Source organism: Schistocerca gregaria, chromosome 4 (genome assembly GCF_023897955.1).
Source record: "Schistocerca gregaria isolate iqSchGreg1 chromosome 4, iqSchGreg1.2, whole genome shotgun sequence".
NCBI lineage: Eukaryota > Metazoa > Arthropoda > Insecta > Orthoptera > Acrididae > Schistocerca > Schistocerca gregaria.
Window position 1 is genome coordinate 470,047,382 of NC_064923.1, and position 21,668 is coordinate 470,069,049.

General features: G+C 44.3%; 1 non-coding gene across 1 annotated transcript; it reads left to right on the forward strand.

Annotated features, from left to right (window-relative positions):
* Positions 1–3,649: 3,649 nt before the first annotated feature.
* Trnas-cga (transfer RNA serine (anticodon CGA)) lies at positions 3,650–3,724 on the forward strand. Its single transcript has one exon. It is a non-coding gene; the product is annotated as a tRNA-Ser (tRNA).
* Positions 3,725–21,668: the final 17,944 nt, after the last annotated feature.

Genomic DNA, 21,668 nt, shown 5'->3' on the forward strand with positions numbered 1-21,668 from the left:
CACCCTCATTTCAACAGCTTCTGATGTGGCAGCAACCATTCGATGTTCAGCCACAGCATTTACAGAGTCTCCAGTTCCTGTTACATATTTAGTATACATAGATTGTTTTGGCATATTCAACACAGTGCAGAGAATAATACCAGCCTTTGCACCTTTACCAATGCATCAAAGGCCATAGAACAGTCTCACATTACTTTCATACAATTCATTACCTGAACATTTCTAAATGTAATAATTAATTGGACACAACACCACCACAAAGACAGCAAGAGACAGTTTCAGAAAGAACTTGTGAAAGGAATTTCAGATCATTAACGACGTTGTTCATAATATCATTACTTTTATCACTATCACCCATTTCTAAAGTTACTTTCCTTTCCAATATACCAGGGGGCGTGATCACTTCAGAAACATTATCGTGCCGGCCGTCGTGGCCGAGCGGTTCTAGGCGCTTCAGTCCGGAACCGCGCGACTGCTACGGTCGCAGGTTCGAATCCTGCCTCGGGCATGGATGTGTGTGGTGTCCTTAGGTTAGTTAGGTTCAAGTAGTTCTAAGTTCTAGGGGACTGATGACCTCAGATGTTAAGTCCCATAGAGCTCAGAGCCATTTGAGTCAAATATTATCGTGGTTTCCTTCACTGCTAGCACAGTGTTTCCAAGTACTTCAGAAGAAAATGCAGGTCTCACATGTCTTTTACTCGCAAACTTGCATTTGTTGAAGTTTAGTCATTTTATTTATCTATAAAAAGCAATAGAAGTTCGCTTATTACAAAAATAGCCCGATAATCACACTACTTTCAATGAAAACTAGTATTAGAAACAAAAGACTCATTTGTTTATTCGTAATTCCAACTACTGAGACGTAGCAGTAGGCACAAAACTAAGCAATTGAGAGCCTTCTAGACTGTGTAGTTCCCAAGATATAACCTGCTCAACTGTGGCAGTATATGCGTAGCCGTGAAGTTTGACAGACATCAACACTCAAAATATTATTTGAAGGTCTCGCAATTGTCTGATTTTAATGTGTTATATACCAAAATAATCAGGAAAGTCCAAAGTACATTATGGAGTAGAAAACAGAAAATGTCAATTTTCTATGAATTTTACATATAATGTCCACTTAACTGCATTACTGGCTATCTGTTGAAAGAGAGATCTGTTTTTGTGTATCTGCATCTCCTATATTTTTGGTACGCAAAATTTTCAGATAGTACAGGATCTGAACGTATTTTGTTAATATTGGGCAAAACTACGTAATACATATGCGTCAGTAACACATTTTCGTCATATGTACTCATACTGCTTTTTGAACTAGTTTCAAAAGCAAAGAGAGTTACCTAACGGAAATGAATGGCGAAATATTCGGAGTAATTCTGGCGAAAATAATACATTAATCCTGCAGATACGACATCAAGTAGCCACCACAATTCTAATTCGGCCAAAATTGCGTCCCTCCAGTCATATGATCCCCAGAGTACTTATGTTACCGCGCTGGTACTCAACCTTCAAACAGATTACGTTGTGTAAGCAGTAATTTGTGCTGGGGTTCCCTACAACAACACGGTACCGTTGTGTTTTGAAACATATATTTCTCACAAACGGTTTTTTCAAAATTTTGTCCTGTCAGTCGAGTGACATTTCTTAACAGCCCAATATTCTGATGGGATGATGTATGTTCTGTGAAAAGTTTTTTTCCAATACTGTTTGCATTTTACAGTATTACAGTAAGACTACTGTAGGATACCACAGACTGTCGTACTTAAATGTAGATTTCGGTATTTTTACTAGTAACTTTGTTCAGTGGAGTTACTCTAAAAACCGGAAACGGTGATGCATATAGATTTTTTTAAGAGGTTGGAGCCCCTCCACGCCCAATCCGGCATGGTGGCCAACACAAAATGTCTGCTACCGTCTCTGCATACTGGTTAGTTTTCACAAAGTGAGGTCTTGCCGGATGTGGGTACTGCGATGTTTGCGTACTTGTTATGATTAACCATTAATTCGCGCTCATCTGCAGATAGACTGGGTCGAATGTTGAACGAAGGGTAGCGGTTTGAAGAGCGTAGGAAAAAAGTACCAAGGCAGGAGCCAAGGGAAAGAGACCTCTGCGATAGTTGGGTCGGCGTATTGGAGCAGTAGTGGCTTTCTTGCTGCCTGCGACAGGTTATGCAAGGGTAGGCTTTGGTAGTAGTGGGTATCATGCAGGCGGATACCTCTGACAGCGGTGTTATTCGGCGGCTGCAGCTGGGTGTCGGTGTTGTCTTCTCGGTACAATGTTGCCTTAATTGCATAAACGTGTCTGTAACGGGTTCATCACCGTTTAGTGCCCGATAGGTCATACATCGGATTCACAGTGTAGGTTAGTATTGGCGGTTTGTTTGTGCGTTATTGTGCGAGCTTTCCGGCTGTACCATAGCATGTTGATCGGCTTTAATAGCAGATGGCATATCCAGTCAATGTTGCTAATTTGCAGAGGCTTCCCGATCTTGTCACCTGTGAGCGTATGTTAGCTCGTCGTAAGTGGTTATGTCCTGGCTAGTAGTGACTATGCATTCCCGTATTTGAGTTTTTTCATCAACATTAACAGTTAAGCTACCTACTGACTCACTTTCATATTCTCTTTCACTCATTAAAACTAATGGAAACAGACAACTTTCAACTGTACTTGCATTGATGCTCTCATTACATAAAAGCGAAGACGTTACCCTATCAGCGAATTTTTATTGCTTGCAAAATGCAATTTACATTCTGTAAGGATATACAATACACCATGGGCTAATAGACTAGACGGAAAGTCATCGAGTAAAACACAAATAATATCCGGTGTTCCCCAACAAAGTGTTATATGCCCTCTATAGTACCTGATCTATGTTAACGTCATAGGGGACAATCTCAGTAACCGTCTTAGATTGTTTGCAGATGAAGCTGTCATTATCGTCTTGCAAAGTCATCAGATGACCAAAAATATTAGCTGTATGTATGGGGTGAAAAGTGGCAATTGACCGTCAATAAAGAAAAGTGTGAAGATATTCACATGAGTACTAAAATAAATCCACTAAATTTCGATTACGCGATAAGTCACACAAACACGAATTCTGAAAATTCAACTAAATACTTAGCGGTTACAATTACAAACACCCTAAATTGGAACGATCACGTAGATAATGTTGTGGTTAGAGCCAACGAAAGACTGCAATTCATTGGCAGAACGCTTAGAAGGTGCAACAGGTGTACTGTGGGAGACTGCATAAACCACGCCTGTCCGCCCTGTTCTGGAGTACTGCTGAGTGGTGTGGGATCTCCACCAGATGGGACCGACGGATGACATCGAAAAAGTACAGCCGGCTGCGGTGGTCTAGCGGTTCTAGGCGCTCAGTCCGGAACCGAGCGACTGCTACGGTCGCAGGTTCGAATCATGCCTCGGACATGGATGTGTGTGATGTCTTTAGGTTAGTTAGGTTTAAGCAGTTCTAAGTTCTAGGGGACTGATGACTACAGATGTTAAGTCCCATAGTGCTCAGAGCCATTTGAACCATTTTAAAAAGTACAAAGAAGAGTAAAGCTGGTTCGCAGAAGAGCTTCTGTAAAGTTTGGAAGGTAGGAAACGGACACTGGCAGAAGTAGAGCTGTGAGTACCGGGCATGAGTCGTGCTTCGGTAGCTCAGTTGGTAGAGCACTTGCCCGCGAAAGGCAAAGGTCCCGAGTTCGAGTCTCGGTCGGGCACACAGTTTTAATCTGCCAGAAAGTTTCATATCAGTGCACACTCCGCTGCAGAGTGAAAATCTCATTCCGGAAACATCCCCCAGGCTGTGGCTAAGCCATGTCTCCGCAGTATCCTTTCTTTCAGGAGTGCTTGTTCTGCAAGGTTCTCAGAAGAGCTTCTGTAAAGTTTGGAAGGTAGGAGACGGATACAGGCAGAAGTAAAGCTGTGAGTAGCGGGCATGAGTCTTGCTTCGCTAGCTCAGTTGGTAGAGCACTTGCCCGCGAAAGGCAAAGGTCCCGAGTTCGAGTCTCGATCGGGCACACAGTTTTAATCTGCCAGGAAGTTTCATATCAGTGCACACTCCGCTGCAGAGTGAAAATCTCATTCTGGATACAAAGAAGAGTAGCTCGTTTTGTATTATCGCGAAGTAGGGGAGATAGTGCCACAGACATGAAACGTGATTTGGAGTGGCAATCATTAAAACAAAGGCGTTTTTTGTTGCGATGGGATCTTCTCGTGTTATTTCAATCACCAGTTTTCTCCTCCAATTGCGAAACCGTTCTGTTGGCGCCCACCTACATAGGGAGTAATAATCATCACGATAAAATAAGAGAAATCAGGGCTCGCACAGAAAAATTTAAGTGCTCGTTCTTCCCGCACGCCGTTCGAGAGTGGAACGGTAGAGAGACAGCTTGAAGGCGGTTCATTGAGCCCTCTGCCAGGCACTTTATTGTAAATAGTAACAATGTAGATGTAGATGAACACTGAGTGATGTGTTGTTCTCATTATGTGCAAAACATAGAACTAAGCAAATACTAAAAAAAGAGTTTACACTGTTTCTCTCACATTCATTTATGTTTATTCCCTATCAGTGCTACCGGCACTACCGGTAATCCTACCATTTACTACATTCATGCAGTTTAACAAAACTACGCCACTGTAGTTTTGGTCGACTGAACTCTAGGTATTACTTATATTGATACGTCCCACTACTGTTACTTCAGTTTCTTGTTCTTAAAGACATTATAGCTTCATTTTACACGAGTGCAGTGTTAGACACGATTTTATAGCACCTCTTCAGAATATTACTCTGTCGAAGTGGCATCACTTTACCATATAATGCTGGAGTTGTGTTCTCAGGTATACGCTTATGGAGAATAGGTTTGGTGTGTATAATTTCATAAAATTCTTTTTATTTCACAATCTTGGAATATATAAAATTTTTTAATCAACATAACTCATTTCCAGACATTCCGTAGTCGCAGCACTTGTTGTCAACCATGTAAAAATGAAAACTTTGTTAACTACATCTCCATACATATTCCGCAAGTCACCATATCCTGAGGGTACCCTGTATCACTGTACCACTCGGAAATGGAGCGAGGAGAAAAGGGCTGTTTTTCATATATGCCAGTTACATATTCGCGCCACAATTACTCATTTTCCTTTCTGCACCAGTTTTAAAAGAAAATCAGTCAAAAACTTATTATCAAAAGTTATGTGTGATTAAATAATTTTGTGCATATTTTCTAGATAATGGAGAAGTGATAATGTTTTCACACATACATTCATATTTCCACTGTGGGTTGGTTGCCACACTACTTCCTCAAGTCACTTTTCGTAGGTGGTGTCCAGACGTTTTTCGCCAGACTGTCTGACTCAACCACCTGTGGTAGATGCAAAAAATGGTTCAAATGGCTCTGAGCACTATGGGACTTAACTTCTGAAGTCATGAGTCCCCTAGAACTTATAACTACTTAAACCTAACTAACCTAAGGACATTACACACATCCATGCCCGAGGCAGGATTTGAACCTGCGACCGTAGCACGAGCGCGGTTCCAGACTGTAGCGCCTAGAACCGCTCGGCCACCGCGGCCGACTGGTGGATGCATACATGCCCTAGTTTGTATTCAGTAGATTAAAGTCGATACCTACTAATATAGCTCTACTGAACTAAAACATTCGCTAAATAATTCTACAACTTTTACTTCTGAATCGGGTGAGCGGTATAAACAATCATAAATAATTTAAGTTCACCTAGTGCAGCTACTAGCGTACAGATAAGTGCATAGTCAGATTCAGTTCCGGCCTTGAGTGACGTCTGATCTGTCGCTTCTATGACAAACCAAAGACTGCGTTTCATTCGCGGAACACTTAGAAGATGAAAGAGATTTACTAAAGAGACTGCCTACACAAATCTCATCCGTCCTTTTGGCTTACAACTAGAATTAACGGATAACTCGAGAAAGTCTAAAGAATGGCAGCACATTGTGCTTTATCGGGAAATAGTGAGAGAATGTCACGGACATGGTACAGGATTTGGTGTCGAAATCAGTAAAACAAAGGCGTTTTTCGTTGCAGCTGGACCTTCTCACAGAATTTCAATTACCAATTTTCTTCTCCCAATGTGAAAATTCGTTATTGACGTCGACTTGCGTAAGTAGAAGTGAACTTCATTGTAAAATAAGGGAGATGAGAGCTCGCACGGAAAGATATAAGCCTTCATTTTTTCCATGCGTTGTTCGAGGGTGGAATAATAGAGAATTCGTGTGAAGGAGGTTCGATGAACTCTCTGCCATGCACTTAAGTGTGGTTTACAGAGTAGTTGTGTGGATGCAGATGTAGAAGCAGATACAGCTTGGACTCCTTGTTAAGTATTCAGCAGTTAACTCTTGCTTCCGAGTATAGTTTGAGAGTGTTTATTAGGAATTTCTTTTGAAATCTTGACTTTGGAAGTGATTCTAGCTCGTTCGCGATCAGATTTCGCGCTCCGGTAGTACAGATAGTAACGGTGAAATGGGATCTTAAATTTTACACAAATATTTTCAAATATTTTGCATATTTCCAATCACTCCGTCTGCTATACTACCAATAGCGCACTTCGAGCAAGTCTCGATTGCAATTTTCTGTGACTTTGCCTGCTTTGAGGATGAAGGAAATGAATATAGTGAAGAAGACTGTAAGGCTCATTGAAAGTTGCAAGAGCAAGCTGGATGAAAAATGTAGTCTTCTCATCTGACACGTATCAGTCATCTCTCAATCAACGTCTTGGCAACAAACTTAGTAATATGGGACACTGAAAAGCAGCTGCTGAGTTATTAGCATCGATTCAGTAAGAAAAATATACATGCCACAACATTACCAACATATTTGGGCGAGTGGGATCAGATATTTTTACTCTTTTGTCTTCATAAAACATCTCGGTTACTGTCATAGTTTTCAAGATACTCACAGTCAACTAGTGGAAGTCTCTAATAAATGAAATGGTTGCCGTCTATTTCTCGACACCTCCAACCACAACGAAAATCATTATTTAATGTATCCAGAGAATCACATTGAGCATTTGATATAAGAATATGGGCTAATGACATTACAAGAGTGACAGAATTACTAATATACCAGAATCACAACTGGATTATTTCTATAGAGCCAAAACTGATGAGCTCTTACGTTACCAAATCTCCAGTTTATGTGAGGAGATTGAGCTAACACGAGAAAAACAGTGATAAAGTAAGAACTGCTTCAGACAATCATGTTCACTATTTGAGAAAAAAATAAGGCTAGTGGAATGACAGAATTACTGTTATATTAGAAGCACGACTGGATCATTTTCGTGAATATAATAGGGGTCATCTTCCTACTTCACAAAAGATTCCAAACCTTTTGGGAAGTGGATTAGACGAACTGGAAAGATTCACTGGATAAGGAAAGACTGACTCCAACACAAGACTTTGGACTTGAACCAATCGTTATCCGAAAGAGGATCATTTTCCCGCAGGTCAACATTAGTCTTGCTCTAAAGAAAGAAGTTTGCCAGGACATTCTCATGTTTTCGATATACAGTTGTTGCTGTTTCTACTTTGTTGTTCCAAGTAATCAAATCAGGATACCTCTACTACCTCTTAAGTTGTGTCTTGGTATATAAGTATCTTGCGTGCCGTGAAGATTGACGATTACGCCACTGATGTTACAAGCCAACGGGTTGGGTATCAATTCTGTCTGGCGTGAAAGTGAAGAACTACTATCCCTATAAAGTAATATCCTCGACGACAAGTATTTCTACAGCTAATTCCGCCCCTGTATTCAATAGAATAGCCACAACAAGCCGTAAGTAAATGCTCGCAACTTCTGCCCGAAGTGAGCTGTAACTGCCTTCACTTAATACACATTCGTATATAACACTTGATTCAGCTTGAGCAGAAGATCACGAGGACACCAACATTAACTCAAAAGCTCTCTAAATGTGTTCCTTTCAAACTGATGCCGTTCCTCGCCTTCCTGCAACGCCGTGTGTGCCACCGGAGACGAGAGTACCCACCCCAGCACGTTGTTGTACCACTCAACAGTGCGCGCCCGTGATAACTGTGTCCGCCCTCTGTCGATGCAGACGCCATCTTTGTGAAGCTCTTGGACTTGGCTTCCAACAGACGGCCTTCCTTGGTGTCTCTCCAGCACTTGTCGTCACTGGCAGCCCACCTCTGTTGACACGTACAGTCTCCAGCCTCGGCCGCCGGCACAGGCCTCCAAGCCACGCGCAGACTGTCGACGGAGAGCCACTGGCCCCGACCACCGATTCATTGCTTGCTTCCCGAAGATGTGTCCTGTTTAGAGTTGTAATCCTACCACAGGCTACCATAGACTATGTAAGTAAGCGTAGACTATGGTAGTATTACTAGTAGCTTGGGTCAGTTAAGAATATAGCCGCGTTATGTGTACATTAGGTGTGCTGGAGCGCGTTATCTTACTTGTGTCGCTTTGTTCGCGTATGTGATCAGTGTCTTACTATATTCCCCATAAACGGGAAGCGGTGCACCGTCTAGAAACTTCCTGTCTGTTACTTAAAAATAAACAGTATTTATAGCAAATTGAAGTCGTCATTGTTTAATTTAGATTTTATTCGAAAATTGTTGATTTGTAATGTGAAGTAAATGGATGCGTTAGTAAAAATACAAACAATACTGATTTATCATATAGCGCTAAAGTGCAATGTCTTCAGAAAAGGGTAAAAGTTTAAAAAAGAAACACAACACAAAAATACATGAAAGATCCCATCACTACTTTGTGGATCTTTTACATAAAATGTTTCTGTTTTTCATGAACAGCCTTCGCACTTTTCAGTAATGACAGAAAAGTCGTGCGTTTCATCATGATGAAGAACGTTCTATTGAGAACGAGAAACTACAATAATAATACACTGAGGTGCCAAAAGTCATGGAATACGATCTAATATCGTGTAGGACCTATTTTTACCGGCGTAGTGCAGCATTTCGACATTGCATTGACTCAGCAGGTCGTCGGAAGTTCGATGCATAAATACGGTGCCACGCTGCCTCCATAGTCGTCCGTAACTAGGAAAGTGTCGGCAGTGCATGGTTTTGTGCACCAACTTACCTCTCGATTATGTCTCATGAATGTTCGATAAGGTTCATGACGGGCGATTCGGGTCGCCAAATTACTCCCTCGATCTGTCCAAAATGTTCTTCGAACCAGCCGCGATAAAATTTAGCCTAGTAACATGATGTCGTTATTTGTAAGGTGAAATCCATGAGTCCCTGTAAATGGCCTCCAACTAACCAAACGTATCCATTTCCAGTCATTGATCGGTTCAGTTGGACCAGAGGACTCAGTCCATTCCATGTAAACACGTACCAAATCATTACAGAGCCTCATGAGCTTGCACAGTGCCTTGATGGGAACTTGGGTCAGTGGCTTCGCGGGGTCTGTGCTACACTCGAACCATACCATCAGCCCTTACCAAATGGAATTCAGACTCATCTGACCAGGCCAACGTTTTCAGTCATCTACGGTCCAACCGATACGGTCACTAGCCCAGGAGAGCCGCTGCAGGTGATGCCGTGCTGTTAGCAAAGGCACTCGCGTCAGTCGTCTGCTGCCATAACCCATGAACGCAAAATTTTGCTGCACTGTCTTAATGGATACGTTCGTCCTACGTCCCAAATTGATTTCTCTGGTTGTTTCCGGCAGTGTTGATTGTCTCTTAACTCTGGCAACTCTACGCAAATGCCGCTGCTCTCAGTTGCTAAGAGGATGTCGTTGGCGTCTGCGTTGCCTGTGGTGGGAGGTAATGCCTGAAATTTGGTATTATCGGCAGACTCTTGATATTGTGGATGTGCATCACTGTACTCCTAATTATTGCCGAAATAGAGTGTTTCATCCGTCTATCTCCAACTACCATTCCGCGTTCAATGTTTCAGTTGGTGTGGTGCAACGATAACCACGTAGGAAATCTTTTCAATCCAATCACATGAGCACTAATGACATATCCTTGCTTGCTTCAGCCTGACAGAGACAGATTGGTCTCTGTTGTTCGGTGGAGTCTAAGCTGGTTGGCTATTCCTCCAAGCTGGCGGTGTGTGTGGGTTGTCCTTTCGTTGTGTTTTTGTCCTTTCAGTCTGCTGGGACGGCGTTCCTGGCGTGCTTGCAACTTATTGGTCGCGAAGCAGGTGTGGCCATCTGGTGGTGTTGAGACGCTGCACACGGTGGCCTAGTGCTCGGAGGAGCGGATTTGTTGACTGCATGGTCTTCTCGTAGAAGAGGCGTGCAGCCTAGCGAAACCTCTCTCTAACAGTTGGAATGTTCGAGACTCGGTGAAGGTCGTCCGACGGGAAGTCCCGAGGGAGGTGCAACGCAAGCCGTAGGATCCGGTTTTGGAGTCGTTGTAGTCTTCCGACATGGCTCGCTGCGGCGTTGCCCCAAACCACAGCGGCGTAGTCGATGAGTGGACGGATTAGAGTCAGATACATCGCAACACCCAGGTCAGGTGGGAGTGCAGTTGATGGATTGAGGAAGGGGTAGAGCTGTGTCATTCTACCCCTGACCTTTTTGACTATATCATCGATGTGATGTCTCCAAGTGAGCCCTCTATCCAGCGTTACACCCAGGTACTTTGCTGTAGTGCCCCAAGGTACGGCGGTTCCCCTAATGGTGATCTGCGGTAGAGCAGCTGGAATATGTTTCTTCGTGATGAGGAGGGCTTGCGTCTTAGCCCCATTGAAGCTGAGGCGCCACCTCCTGGCCCACTGACTAAGTGTGTCAGCTGCTGCTTGCATGCGTCGTTGGAGTAGAGCTGCATTCATGCTCCTTGCGTACATCGCTGTATCATCTGCGTAGAGGGCAAGATGGACCCTGTCCATCCGCGGCATGTCTGCAGTATACAGGATGTAGAGTATGGGGCCGAGGACGGAGCCTTGGGGAACTCCAGCCCTGACCAGACGGCGCGTCGACAAGTCCTCCGTGCGGACATGGAAGCTTCTGTTGGCGAGGTAAGATTGTAGAAGGCGGAAATGCGGCAGGGGCACACCGAGGTCCAGAAGCTTGAAAAGGAGCCCCTCATGCCATACAGAATCGAACGCCCGTGAGACATCCAGGAAGATGGCCCCGAAAAACTCCCGTCGTTCGATGGCATCAAGGGCCTCTTCGACTAGTCGAAGCAGTTGGTGCGTTGTTGCATGACCAGGGCGAAAGCCACATTGTTCGTCCGGCAGTAGACGTTCTTCCTGAATGTGACGTTGTAAGCGTCTGAGATAAAGTCTTTCAAAGACCTTGCTGACCGCTGGTAGTAAGCTGATAGGCCTGTAGCTACTTGGTAAACGAGGGTCCTTCCCAGGCTTCTGGATGGGCACTACCTCCGCATGTTTCCATGCTTGAGGATAGTGTCCAGTGCGGAGAATGTTGTTGAAAAGTCGAGCCAGGTGTTCTATGGCTGCTGGTGGCATCTGTCGCAGCATTTCATTTGTGAGCTGGTCAGGGCCTCCCGCCTTGCGCTTGTTGAGTCGCCGAAGTTCTACGGAGACTTCATCAGCATCCACCTCTTCGATGTGATCGTCGCCCACAGGTGCATTGAGGAATACCGGAAGACGTTGTGTAACCAGTCGAATGTGATCCGGATCCATGGGGTCCATGATGGGCTGGAAATTTCGTTCAAAGACATCAGCGATGGCGTTGGCTTTGTCCGCTGGGCTGCTGGCGATGTTTTGACCGACTTGTAGCGGCGGTATCCTCTGTCGTCGGCGGAGGAAGAACTGCGTGGCTTTCCAAGCAGTACCATCATCGACCCGAAGAGTGGCCAGGCGGTTGGACCATTCCTGATGGCGGTGATTTGCAACGGCAACCTTTATCTCTCTCCTCATCCGGTTTAGTGCCCTCTTCGTTGCTGCGTTTCGTGTCAGCTGCGATTCACGGAATAGGCGATTTTTGGTGGTTATCGCCTCCATTAGATGTGGTGGCAGTTGCCGTGATCGGTCAGGTGGTTCAGATCGCGGCCGCGGTGTGGCCCGGTGCACCGCCTGTATAGCACAGTCTTGAAGGAATCGGGCATAGCCATCAACTCCAACCTCAGCAGCATCTGGTGCATCTAGGAGGCCCTCAGCGATCAGCTCCTGGTATCGGATCCAGTTGGTGTTCCTGGTCTGGATTCCTCTCCGCGACACTGGCTGAGCATCGACATCGTTGTCAAAGATAACTGGAACATGGTCCGAGGATAAGGCGTTGCGAGTGCTGGCAGATATAACATAGGGCACCCCCTTGGCCACCGCAATGTCAAGCACGTCTGGAAGTCCACCATTGTTAGGAAAGTGCGTGGGATCATGAGGTCCGAGGATGATGGCGTTCCACCGCTGTGCGACTCGGAGAAGTTTCCGTCCGTGGTTGTTGGTAAGACGTGAATGCCATTCAGTATGTTTTGCATTAAAATCACCGCCGGCAAAGACCTTTCCAGGTAATTTCAGCAGCGCTTCAACGTCCTGTTGGAGTAACTGCCTGCCAGGTGGACGGTAGACAGCCACAAACGTGATGCGCCCATGTGAGGTGTCAACAGCTACAGCAGTTGCCTCCATCGCTTGTAGTGGCGGAAGCTGAATCTGATGGTGCGCCAGTGAAGTCCGGACGTAGACCGCAGTACCACCGCCATGAGTTGGTCTGTCAGTCCGATAGCACACGTAGTTCACTGCTCGGACGTGAACTCCAGGCTTGAGAAAAGTCTCCGAGACGAGGCAAATGTCAACGGCTTCATCTCGCAGCAGCTGACGAAATTCGCCATCTTGGGTGCGGATGCCCTGGGCATTCCACACGCATACAGTGACTCCTCGTTGACTACGGGCCATGCTGGGTCTTCAGTGGTCCGGTGGTGATTGCCTGAACGGCTGCACTAACAGCGGCGATGAGTTGCCGCGGGATATCCCTGAGAAGCTCCCGAAGTTCTTGCAGGAGGAGCTTCATTTCTTCAATGCAGGAATCGGCCGCCTGGGAGGGTGCAGATGCAGCGTGTGGGTGTTGAGCTGGGGTTTCCACGACGACAGCCTGGCGTCCCTGTTGGGAGCGGTCGTGTTGTCCCTGGTCTTCACTCTGTTGCTGATCAGGACGCAGTGCTGGTGGTCGCGCTGTGCCTCGTGGACGGCGGGCCTTCTTGTTGTCTGCAGCTGTTGCAACAGTGGCTGGCGCCGTCACAGGTACGGGGGCCTGCGGAGAGGAGCCAGGGGAAACAGCAGCAGCAAAACTGACTCCAGGTCTGACTGGTGCAGGCCGCTTTATTGAGCCAGGGCGCTGGCCACGGCTCCGTGCCGCAGCCCGTTGGAAGCTGGAACAGCCGCGGTAAGAGGCAACATGTTCTCCCCCACATCCAGCGCATTTGGGCGGTCCATCTGTCCGCTGCCGTGTGCAGTCGCGACTAGCGTGCTCCCCTGCACACTTAACACAGCGTGGGGGTAGCGTGCAGAACCGTGCTACATGCCCAACCATTTGGCAGTTGTAGCACTGAGGTTCTCCCCTCTTCGAGCGGAGTTTTTCTGTAGTGACTGGTGTCGCCACTATCTTCGTGACCTGCCACAGCCCACGGTTGTGTGGGATATCACAAGTGACCACTAGGACCAGCGGCGTCTCCTTTCTGGTTCGGCGAGACGGTAGGCGGGTTATCGACCTGAGACCAAATCCATAGCCCATATCCTCCAGTTGCTGCCGGATGTGATCCAGGCTGTAGTTTCGAGGGAGCCCTCGAAAGACGATCTTTAGCGTCTTGTCCGTTGCCGACGGATAAGTGTAGAACGGCTTTTCCTGTTCTCCGAACGCAGCCGTAACCTTTCTGTAGTCATCAGCTGTTTTCAGCGTGACCTTGTACAGGTTGGTGCCAGCAGGCTTGATGACAACATTGTCTTGGCCAACAAGACGAAGCAGCATCCTGTAGAGGCCGTCGTAGTCTTCAGTATGTTGGACCACAATAGGCGGCGGCCTTGGTTCACTCTTCTGAGTAGGTAACTCCACACCCTCAGCGAGCTCATCATAACTGTTTGTCGTCGGAACCGGCGGTGCAGATGACAGTTGAGCCTTCCTCGCCGGCCGTTTGACGAGTTGAAAACCTTCCTCGTCGACGACGACATCCGCCGGTTTTGCCTTCTTTCCCTTAGGAGGGGCTCGAGTAGTTCCTGTGGTGGTGGTCGCCCTTCTTTTCTTCGTCCTGGTGGAGGTGGACGCTTCATGTCGTGCCGCCGTCTCGTCGTCAGATTCGGGCAGCGGTACTTGCAGTGCAGCCGACTCGAAATCCATAGTCGTGTCCAATGACGATGCCTGGGTCGTCTTAGGTGGGGGGCCGGATGGGGCCGCCGGCAAAGCAATCTCTGCCGGACGACGATCCGCCACACCCTTCGCTGTACGGACATCCTCTCGCTCCGACATCTCAGCGCAGACTCGTGTGAATGACATATCCGGCAATTCAGTGCTCTTTTATACCTTGTGTGCGCGATACTAACGCCATCTATATAGATGCCTATCGCTATCCAATGACTTTTGTCATCTCCGCGAATGAAGGACGGCATGATATAGGGAACAAGTTTGTTCTTCATATTAATCCTCTGTCTGTTACTTAAAAATAAACGCTATTTATAGCAAAAATGAAACTGTCATAGTTTAATTGAGATTTTATTCGGAAATGGTTGATTTATAACATGAAACAGAGGGATGCTTTAGTAAAATTACAAAAACAATACAGGTTTTATCATAAAACGACAGAAAACGCTATTTTATCAAAAAATGATGACATTAAAAGAGGCCTAAAAAAATCAACCATCGCTTCAATACTTTGTCGAATGTATATAAAACCTATTTCTGTTGTTCATAAACAACCTCCGCTTTATCATTAAAGACAGGAAACTCTTGCGTTTGATCGTGATGGAGCACTTTCTATTGAATAGAAAAAACAAGAATCATAATTAGTGTTTTATGTTAGTGCATGTACACAGTACTTGCTTCATACATAATTGTTTTGGTTACATGAAAGATCTCAATTTCCACGAGCAACTAATTTTTTTACTTATAAAATGCAATTTATATTTCGTAGAGATATAAAATAGACAATGTACTTTCACTGAACGACGTTCAATTCTAATTATGTGCAAAAGGAACAAACAAAGAACAAAGAAAAGTCGTCGGTTTCAATTTCCACTCTCGCACATGGATTTACGTTTCTATCCGAACGGAATTCGCCGAGCGGTCTGAGGCGCTGCAGTCATGGACTGTGCGGCCGGTCCGGGCGGAGGTTCGAGTCCTCCCTCGGGCATGGCTGTCTGTGTTTTTCTTAGGATAAGCAGTGTGTAAGCTTAGGGTCTGATGACCTTAGCACTTAAGTCCCATAAGATTTCACACATATTTGAACATTTTTTTGTTTTTGTTTATACGTTTCTTTCCCTATCAATGCTACCAGTACTACCTGTAAGCATGCCATCTTCTATGTCATTTATGTACTGCATCAAAATACCGAACCATAGTTTTGGTAGCGTACAACTCTAGTCCCGTTCTACATGAGTCGAGCTGACTGGCTGCCACCGTCCGCGCCTCTCCCCAATACGGGCAATGCGGACCTGCCATCGCTCACATGCCTCACAGTGCATTCCCTCCGGGGGCACCAATACAACATAACCAAGAACAACATCACGGGCGCCTGGGAATATTAACGTGCCGTTTGACACCGCACATGGTTTTGCGCCGTTCTACATCAAATAAAAAAAACTGTTTCTTTGGGATAAATATTTCCTTGGTCTATCTACTGATATTCCCAGATCCTCAGATTCAATTCCTCATCCCTCGAATTTCCGTTCTAAAATGTGTACCACCTTATTGTCTTGTTGCTCACTCAATTTAACAATTCCGTGCTCTGAATTTTCCGCCTGCTACAAAAATTTTTGGTTTAGCTTTGCTGTGTGGTTAGTTGATCGAGTCTCTACTATCTGTGGTAATTCTACTTGCGTGGCTGCAATTGCGTCTACAACTACGACCTACTTCTCAAGCTCAGAGACCTTTTTTCTTATCGCCCTCTCTTTTGTACTGTGAGTTGATTTGATTTTGATTCTGTTTGAATTTTCTAATTTGTTCATACTCTTCAGTGTCAGTGAAGGCTACAGGTTTTGTGTCATTCAGATCATCATCTACCTTTGTAGATAAGTTAGTGAACTGATCTGAAAGTTCGGCTACTTTATCCGATAGTGAAATTATTTCCTCTGTTTGTTTTTCTGAACCAAGTTTCAGAGTGTCCATTTGTGTTGAAATCGTATCTACTGTGTCCTTAAAGTTTTCCTGAGTTTTTGCAAGTTGCGTAACCGAATCGATAGATGCAACTGAGTCAATTTTAGCTTGCAAGGTCTCATGATTTTCATGAACAATAGTTTGCAGTTCTTTTATGGCTGCTTCGTGATTCTGTAATGAATTTTCATGCCGCGAAAAAATAGGTTGGAAATGCTCATAAATTTGTGTTTTTACGTCATTACAGACTTTTTGACATTTCTATTCAATGTTATGTAACTCATTAGTTAAATCTTCACGTGTTTGTTCAAGTGTGGTGTCTAACGTTTGAAGCTTTTGTTCCATTGTGTCTAACTTTTGAAAATTTTGTTCCATTGTGTCTAACTTTTGAAGCTTTTGCTGTGTTTGTCTCTGATTTTGTTCCATTGTGTCTAGCTTTTGAAGATTTTGTCCCATTTGTTTTTGATTCTGTTCGATTTGTTGCATTAATTGCAATAATAATGTATTTGTGTCTGGAATCTGTTTCTCTATGCTTTTTGTCAGTGCATTTTCATCGGCAACATTCACATTTTGACAGGCAGAAAATGTGTCTTGACTCATTTGAGAAAAAGGTAAGGACCCAAAACCTAAGTCTACAGTATTTGCAATATTGTGTTCTGTCATTACGGATTCCTGAGGCGAGCTGTTGCCGACCGATCGATCGATAATGCTTCCCTGATCACTACCTGTTTCACTGTCTACACCATTATTTGACGCCCGCTCCATTTCCCTATGCATAGTTGCCAAATTACTACTTTGAATGTCTGTTAATTCATTACACAGTGGTGCTGGTAACCTACGCTCGTTGTCACTATTATTTCTCAGTATACTTTGGAGCCTAGTGTTACGTTTTTCACACGCCATTATTGTCACAATACTTCACACGATAACACATAAGAGCACAATTTGAAGAGCAGGAATAAGAGATCACATTAACATAGCACTGAAAATAATATCTAGTTAATTGCAAGCGCAGCTGCGAAATACTTCGTGCAAAACTACACGCATGCCACAACTGTTTTACTGTACAACAATGAAAGACTGCAACTACAAATGAAATTCTCTTTATGATTACGCTCTAGCAATAAACAAAAGCTACACTAATTACACAAACTACAAGAAAAAAAATCAGAAGATTCCAGTGAGGTATCCTCGGCTAAGGGTCGACATATGAAACGTCCCCTTAGAACAATTATACATGACTGTGCTTAAACTGACACACAATATTATTAGCGCTACGCTATCTGACTTTTAAAAAATCCTACGAAAGGATGGCCCTGACTAACATTAACCTATACCTTTCACAAATCACTTACCTCACCAAAAATCTTCGTTACTCGAACTACTGCAATACAGCGAGCGCCACTACTGCCAGCTAAATAAAAGATTCAAACTACGGAAAGCACTAACTACTGATAGGAATGGTTAGCAAATGAAAGATTTTAATAGCGAACAAACAATGCATTTACCTTAATAGTCATAATATACATAGCAGTTCATGACATCCAGTCTTACAAATTTCAAAACTTCACCATCTCACCTCCAACTGCGCAACGCTACGCGCTGTTAGCATCCAGCTGCCACTCCCCAACACTATAATGGCAGACAACAATGCAAACCAGCCACACACTGCACATGGCACAGCCAGTGGTTTTCATACAGAGCGCTACATGGCGGCGGCGTTACCAATAAAAAACCTAAACAGCCTACTTACAACATTCGTGTGAACGTTACATGAAAAAGAGGGCAGACCTGTCGTCAAATCTGCTGCCGCTCTCTGGTCAGAAAATATAACACGTTCCAATAAAATGTGGATCACAAGATCTGAACGCCATAGGCACCACACATTGAAGCGTCCTCTTGCCGTAGCAAGTAGCCATGCGCAATAGGGCTGTGGCCTATGCGAAGACGTGATAGGAGAATCTCATCCCGTCTCAGTAGCTGGAAGGAGGACACCAGTGCTGCATTGTAGGCGTTGCTAGAAGGAGCTTATTGGCTGTCGCTTCGAACCACTCGGTTTCCCATCCATGCGTGACGCAGTACCTCAACAGCTAGACGAGAGCATGTAGGAGGATGGAGCACTGAACTGACCGAGGAGCAAAACACGTGCTCTTCGCCACTACATCCGCGCTTTCGTTCCCTGCGATACCCTTGTGCTTCGGCACCCAGCAGAAGGACATCTGCTTCCCTAAACGCTGCAGCCGGAGGAGGCGTCTTGGATACCCTAAGATGTTCGGCGAATGCCCTTAAATCACATAGAGCACTTGTGGGGTGCGTTGAGGTGACGTATTGCACAACGTCCACATGCACCAACGACCATCCAGAAATTGTCAACTGATAGAGGAACAGAACGTCCTACCACAAAAACTGGTGCCAGCCGGTGTGGCCTAGTAGTCCTAGGCGCTTCAGTGTCGAACCGCGCGACAGCTCCGGTCGCAGGTTCCAATCCTGCCTCTGGCATGGATGTGTGTGTTATGTCGTGAGTTTAGTTAGGTTTAAGTGGTTCTAAGTTGTAGGGGACTAATGACCTCAGAAGTTAAGTCCCATAGTGCTCAGAGCCATTTGAACAAAAACTCGTCTCCAACCTTGTTGCCAGCATGGGAGCACAGCTTGTTGGAACAGCATGCATTGCCGTCCGTGGTGACACACACTCTATGAAGAACCATGTCCCGCCTTTTGTAGTGTGCAGGGGACCATCATGAATCGTCGTGAGGTCGGTGAAATTATTTTCTTTGAAAAGAAGGGTCGTTTCCGTTAGTGTTATTTGGTATTTCTTTCAGTTATCATCTCTGCTATACTATAGCAGTTCTTCCTTTATGGTGCATGTTCCATCGAACCATATTACTTGCCGGTGATAGCGAAAGTTACTTCCGTTCTTAAGTTTTACACACCAGGTTTTATACCACCATAAAATCCGAAGATTCTTGTGAAAATGAAAATTATGTAATCTTGTACGTACGTTTCTATCTCATTATGTAGTACTGTGAAGCCAGATGGATCTTTTTGTGACACACTGTACGTTAGCATCTGAGGTTCATAGCGCCCCTCTGGCCATTACTCTCATAGTTTACAGGCACAAAGTACATAGACAACGGAAGACAAGTGCTTCATGTGGGTGATAGGAAGAATATCCATTACAAGACAGGTAATAAAACTGCTGACAAACTTTTGTCCACTATTCAACTGCATGTTAAAGCCACACCATTGATGTGTAGCACCATGGACAGAATCTACATGTATCGTCTGCCAATTTGAGGGAAGTAAAAAGATGTTCAAATATCGTATACAAGAATTTCTCTGTTTCTCAGTTCATTTAATAAACACCTAACACCATTGTTAATAACACTGCATTTTAAATTAGGATTGTATATCTGTTTTAAAACACGACCATATTCAGATTTGCGATCTTTGCAAATCAATCAGGAGGGACATAGCGAATTCATCACTTGAGAGAAAACTCACATGCGATAAAGGCACAGAGAATGATTTGATCGTGTTAGCACCCCAGATGACACTAATGTTAGTGATTAATAAAAAAAACTGTAATTACACACATTTATTGTGTTACGACCGGTTTTGTTCATAGAACGTGTAGATATTCTACAAACGAGACTGATCGTAACACAATAAAAGTGTGATAATACAGCTTAGGTGGTTTACATAAATCATTAAAAAAAGGGCACAGAGGTCCTTCAGCCCCAAAATCAAAGGTAATAAGGTAATCATGCGTCATTTTTCAACTTATATTCAAAACTTCTAACACGACAGTTGCTTATTTCGTAACTCTTTTCGAATCGGGTTCGCAGTATCGATGAATTATCTGAATGACAGAACTTTCGCCACTGATTGCATAAATTTAGACTTAAATCATTCCGTCTGGAGGCCAAAAGTGGCCCATCGGTACCATCCGACAGCCGTGTCATCCTCAGTTGAGGATGTGGATAGGAGCACACCGCTCTCCCGGTCGTTGTGATGGTTTTCTTTGAGCGGAGCCGCTACTATTCGGTCGAGTACCTCGTCAATGAGCAGCACGAGGCTGAGTGCACCCCGAAAAATGGCAACAGCGTATGGCGACTAGGATGGTCATCCAACTAAGTGCCAGCCACGCCCGACAGCGCTTAACTTTGATGATCTGACGGAAACTGGTGTATCCACTGCGGCAGGGCCGTTGCCAAAATTCGACTTAAGGCATTATAAACTAGTTTAGTGGCAGCTAATAACAAACATTAAAGTTACACATTCCACAAGACATAATTGTACGTATTACGTAATGCTTACAGTCATATTTTTAATGAAGATAGTATGGATAACGAACTTTGACAATAGTCTTCCAAGCACACATCGATTATATTTCTTATGTCAACGTCGACTGTTGCTGTATTTAAGCATGTGCGTGGTTCCTGTCAATTACAGTTCTGATTATTGTCATGTAAACACTCTGCAATATCTGTTTCCCGTGTAATGTCTGTCTTTAATATTTGTTACAAGCTACAGCTAAACCACTTCATAATGACTTAGATTAGATTAGATTAGATTAATACTTGTTCCATAGATCATGAATACGACACTTCGTAATGATGTGGAACGTGTCAGGTTAATGAAAGATGTCTCTACAAGATATTACATTACACAAAATATTGCATGACACTAATGCTTAAGTTAGTTTTTTTCCCTCCCTTAATTTATATCTAAAAATTCAGCCAATGAGTAGAAGGAGTTGTCATCTAGAAATTCTTTTAATTTATTTTTAAATGTTGGTTGACTATCTGTCAGGCTTTTGATGCTGTTTGGTAGGTGACCAAAGACTTTTAAAGTTGAGGTTTCTTTTGTGTGAAAAAACAATGCTGAAAATATCGTCATTCAAATAATTCTAGTTATTAGTTGTCAACTGATCTGTTACAGACGTGACCGAGCGGTTCTAGGCGCGCAGTCCGGAACCGTGCGACTGCTACGGTCGCAGGTTCGAATCCTGCCTCGGGCATGGATGTGTGTGATGTCCTTTGGTTAGTTAGGTTTAAGTAGTTCGAAGTTCTAGGGACTGATAACCACAGCAGTTGAGTCCCATAGTGCTCAGAGCCATTTGAACCATTTTTGAACTGCAGTCTCTTCCGTTTGAAGCTCATAAAAACACTTAACAAACGAACGGTGTACTCGGCTTATTAGCAGCAGTGCTCGCTCACTAACAGTCTAAAGGACACTAAGCTACACTAACGAAAACATACAAAAATCCGTACGATACAAGGATCGATATAAGGGTCGATGGAACGGCGGTACTGTACACTACACTGTTATTAAAGTAAAAGCTTGTGCCTAGTACGCACTCGAGCCCGCAACAAATTATAAAACGAACCTGGTAATTACACAGGTACTTGTTATTAAGTTGATCGTGTTGAAAGCTC